Consider the following 5,232-nt stretch of genomic DNA (forward strand, 5'->3'; position numbering starts at 1 on the left):
CTCAGCTCCTAAAATTAGCAAAGTTAATCAATAGCATCCTCACAAATTATTGCATCCCCTTTAGAGGTAGACACACACCAAACTCTTACTTAAGAACAGCTAATTATGCTTATATATATATAATTAAACCTAATTATTTGGATAATATAGCCAACTTTCTGCTGCCCCACACCACAAATTTTATTGGGTTTTTTCTAATTAGGTCAAACTCTAATTTTGATATTTTTTACGATATTCAAATTTAAAATTTAGTCGTTTTACCTTAATTTAACATGATTTTATTTTGTATTTTTATAGTTTCAAGAATAAATAGCCTATTAAAGGAAAATAGAGTAACATGTGTGCACATGAGTAAAGCTATATTTTATCAAAAAGATCTATCATATATAACTGACTTAATAAATTTTAAACCTAAAGTACTTGCTTAGATTAACTAAGATCAATGTAGTAATGAATGAAATTAAAAGTTATAGTTATTAAAAATCGAATTTATATCGATATTAATACGGATCAATTTAATCAAATTTTATGACGAATGATTGGTTGTCATAGAGTATACTAGTAACTAACAAGAAAAGAAGTGGAAGAAGCAAAGAAAAGAACAAAAATAGTGAAGTAAGAACGTGTATTGGAAGCATGATGGTATTATTATATATGTGAGGGATTTCATTTGAGAGATTATTCTATTTTTGTCACCACCACCCAACAGGAGAGTGAGAGAAAGGGAAGGCATTGCTGTAAAATGAAAATTAAGCCACAAGTCTTGGGTTCTGGTGGTGACAAACCCAAGCCCAAACTCTCTCTTTCTCTCTCAAAATGTTTAACACATTTCAACGCGAAAAAAAAAATTAGAAGAAATCAAAGGAGATGGAAGGGAAAAAAATGATACCCATCATGAAACTTTGTACATGTAACACATTATTCATTGTTTTTTCATCAAAGAATCAAAAGAATCTTGTAAAATGTTTGAATAAATAAAAGTATAAGAAAAGAATCAAAAACACCCAATTAAGCATTGGATGATAATAAATTGTATAGTTGGAATTTTTTTAACCTTGTTTCTAGTAATGACAATCCACCAAAGTGGGGGCAGAGAAGACAAGAGCTGATTGTTGCTGCTGCGGTTGGTGCTGTTTTGAAGCGAAGGGGAGTTTTGGTTCGCGATGATCGTCGTCGGGAGCCGGAAGATTGAGATCCAAGTCTAGAGACAGAACATTCTTAGGTTGTTGAGGCTGTTCCATTGGGTTTGGCACTTTCAACGACAAGGCAGTGTTAGCAGCTGTAATATTAGTACCTATGGACCCTCTGTGTCTTCTCATGTGCCCTCCCAGGGCTTGTCCCGATGTAAACTCCGACCCGCAAATCGAGCATTCATGAACCTTATTAGGCTTCATGTTGTTGTTACTGTTGTTGTTGCCATACAAACCTCTATTGTTATTGTTATGGTTGTTGTTGGCGTTGCTCAATTGAAGGGAGAGAGATGGAATGTAGTTGGTCTTCATGAATTGTTGCCCTTCTTCTTCATCCGGTAACCTTATAGTCTCTGTAGTCATCGTCTTCGTCATCGCGGTGAATTGTCGAATCTTCTCCTCAACCACAGCCGCCGCCTTGGGCTTCTTATGACTAGCACGATGCCCGCCAAGTGCTTGGAACGAAGGGAACGTCCGGTTACACGTCTTGCACTCGTAAACGTAATATCCGGCCTTGCCGGTCCCGATCGAAGCCGCTTCCATGAACCTCCGACTATTGAATTTATTGTAAACGACCCGGAATCTTGTTGTTGATGTTGGTGTTGTAATAACTTGGGAGGCTCTCTAGATTGGCCTTGAGCCAAGAGGATCAAGCAATTCGCCATGTCTTCTTCCTCCTCCGTGGTGCTCTCTTGGTATTCATCCCCGGAAGAAGAAAGTGACACATAATCACAATAGCTGTCCTTGTTCTCCATGTTCACGTCGCCGTTGAACATGGAACCGTTGGGAGCTACGGCGGCGAAAGGGACCGGAGATAGAGGCCTAAAACGCTTGGTTCGCTTCCCTTTAACGATGTTGGTTTGATCTTTAGACCCCATAACGACTTCCTCTTGAGCTTCCATCTTCCCCAACACAAAGGGAGAGAAAATAAATGAAGAAAACACAAAGAAAAGAGAGGAAGATAAGAGAGGAAGCAAAGGAGAGGGAAGTGGGGTGCAATATATAACAAAGAATAAATAGGGGGAGAGAGAAAGTTGTGGTTAGTTTTTAGTCAAAATGGAAGGACCCCAATGGGAATAGTAAGAGTAAATTAGTAAACACAGCTGACGAGAGATTAATTTTGAACGCATGTAGTTAATAATGTATGTATAATTTATTTATAGCCATGCTTTGGGACGAGAAATGTAACTGAAACCATGTAAAATTAGAACAAGAGATAGAGAGAGTTTAAACCACTTTGGATTGTTCTTTCTTTTTTTTGAACGTAAATGCCCCGTTTCACACTCTCTTTCTCACACTTTGCCAACGCACCCCACCGTCATATTATATCAACATCATCAACAATTATACATTTTCATGTATAGTAATTAGGGATGGTAATAGATTGGGTTTGGTTGATTTTTTTGGCCCATTTAAATCTTTTTATTTGTATTTGATTTTATTCGAATTTTGGAGGATTCACTCGATTTGAAACTTGACCTGGTATTTTAAGTTAAATTTGTACTCGCATCTAACATGACCTAAATATATAAAAATAATTTTTATTAGGTAAAATAAGGACTCAATTAAAAAAAGTAAAGCATAAAGAGGTATTATTGTAATTATTCCTAAATATATAAATAATAATTATAATATTATGTTAGGTCAGATCGGGTCCAGATTTTTTTACCATAGACATAAAGTCGAACCTAATCTAAACTGAATCGATTTTTTTTTAAAAAATAAATTTGACTAGATAAAATCAAAATTCATCGAATCAAATAAAATTATTATCCTTAATAGTAATAGCAACAATTCCCTCCATCCAAGATCCTTATTTTTTGATTTTTTATAGGTAATCTATTTTCTTTTTTGGAGCATGAAACGTGACATTCTTCACCAATCAATTATGTGACGGTCTTGTCACGAGCTCATATTCATGAAAGTTTCATTATGTTTACCCCATTAGTTGAGATACTTGACGTAAAATCAGATAATTGAGGGAACGCTTTGATGCCACTTGTTATAAAATTAATAATTTTTTTAAAAAAAAATTGTATATGATAGTATATATGATGCCATTTTTTTTAATCTCTAATACTTTTATCTTTCTTTTGATGTGAAATTAATATATTTTATCACATTTGTAGACAATTTTATATCTTTCTTCGAAATGCAAAACATTAAATATGCTTTGACTTATTCTTTTTGTCTGGATTGGATTATAAGATTATGGTTGAGTAGCTGATTGAATATGTTCAATTGATAATTTGAGACAACTACAGTCAAATATGTTTAGTGAAATCGAGACTTCATCTAATAGATAAAAAATAATTGAATCAAAATCAAATAGTTTTAGGTTATATCAATATGGATCGAGCCAATTAGATTTTAAAATTTTCGAGTTATTTCATACTTAAATCATTTAAAATTTGGGATATATTTGGGTTCGGATAGTTTCAAATTTGGGATATTTTCAAACTTTTTAAGTCAAGTCATTTCATATTAAAATTATCTTCTGGTTTGAATTGAAACAGTTTAAATCGTTAATTTTTATTAATTAAATATGTGATTAGATTAATTGGATCAAACTTTTAAATTGAAAAGAGAATTAATAGCCAAAAGTGAATATATATTTATATTAAATATTTATGATATATTTAGTATAAAAGTTTTTAGTCAATAACCTAAAAATGTTGTTATTTATTAGGTTTTTAAATTGAATTACTAGTATATATTAAGTGGATTAAGTAGTAAAAGAGAATGTTATTCTTTAAAAAAAATATGAAATTAAGTAATTATGCCTATATACTAGGTTGTTAATAGGCTATTTTTTCTAACAATATTTACCATTACAAAACACTCTTGATTACATATGTTTACAGGCAGGATCGAGTAGAATCAAAAGACGAATCGAAATTTGATAATTTTAATGGCTATTTTTTTACTATATCGTTAGGAGGATGGGGATGGGATGGAAAAGCAAAGAAAATCTGAATAACTTTGGTTCAACGATTGTGGGTATGGTGAGATGAGTGGAGTGCAAGCCTAGAAACCCATCTTTATTTTTCTTGGGTAAACTACAAGAATGGCCACTTGTCTTTTATATCTGTATACCTTTTCTCACTAAATCCAAAATACTTAAGTTTTAGTCACCTACGTTATCGTTTCATCAAGCTTTGGTCATTGGTACGTTAAATGTCATTAGTTTGATGAAGTGACACATTAATAAAAGAGTTTAAATTTTATTTTAACCCCTAAACTTTAAATAAAACACTAACACCATCATCTTCTTCTTAACGTGTCACATCATCAAACTAACGATATTAAATGTCCTATAGTGACCAAAATTTAATAAAACAATAATGTAAGTGACCAAAACTTAAATTTTTTAAATTTAGTGAGAAAAAGTGTACAAATATAAAAGATAAATGACCATTCTTGTAGTTTACCCTTTTTCCCATTTATTGTATTCTCATACTATTATTGACTTATCTGATACAAATAATCTCTCATTTCATTTTTTTAACCTTTAAATTAATAATTATGTATTATTAACTCATCAAGTAGTTTCATTAGTTAAAAAGATTCTAAGAGATTTTGAATTAAAATAATTGTGTACGTTATTAATAAAAATTTGAATATATAATACATTATAATAATTCAATATTATTAAAAAAAATGTGTCTTAATTAAAACAAATTTATCTTTTAATTTGGTCATTAAAATACAAATAAAAAGCAGCTCAAACAATTTTATCATATGAATCGGCCGAAACCCAATCATTAGCCGTCAGTACTTCAAGTTGAATTTGCTATTTTCTTGGGAGCTGTGCTATTGGGTTTTTTTTTTATTCTGCTGAGTAAAAATAGTTAAAAAACGGTGTGACCTGTTAAATAAGTAATCGGTTAAAATTTAGATCGGTTATGTTTTATCATTTAGATCGGTTAAATAAGTAAACGGTGTGACAATAATATATTAGGTAGCGCTTATATAATGTAATAGGTAGTGCTTATATTGACATATTTTCTAACTAAACAATTATATTTAAACCGGTAACATT

General features: G+C 31.4%; 1 pseudogene; it reads right to left on the bottom strand.

Annotated features, from left to right (window-relative positions):
• Nucleotides 1-868: 868 nt before the first annotated feature.
• Nucleotides 869-2,181, bottom strand: LOC120213045 (annotated as a pseudogene).
• Nucleotides 2,182-5,232: the final 3,051 nt, after the last annotated feature.

The sequence above is a fragment of the Hibiscus syriacus genome, unplaced genomic scaffold, assembly GCF_006381635.1.
Source record: "Hibiscus syriacus cultivar Baekdansim isolate YM2019G1 unplaced genomic scaffold, ASM638163v2 tig00110020_pilon, whole genome shotgun sequence".
NCBI classification, from domain to species: Eukaryota; Viridiplantae; Streptophyta; class Magnoliopsida; order Malvales; family Malvaceae; genus Hibiscus; species Hibiscus syriacus.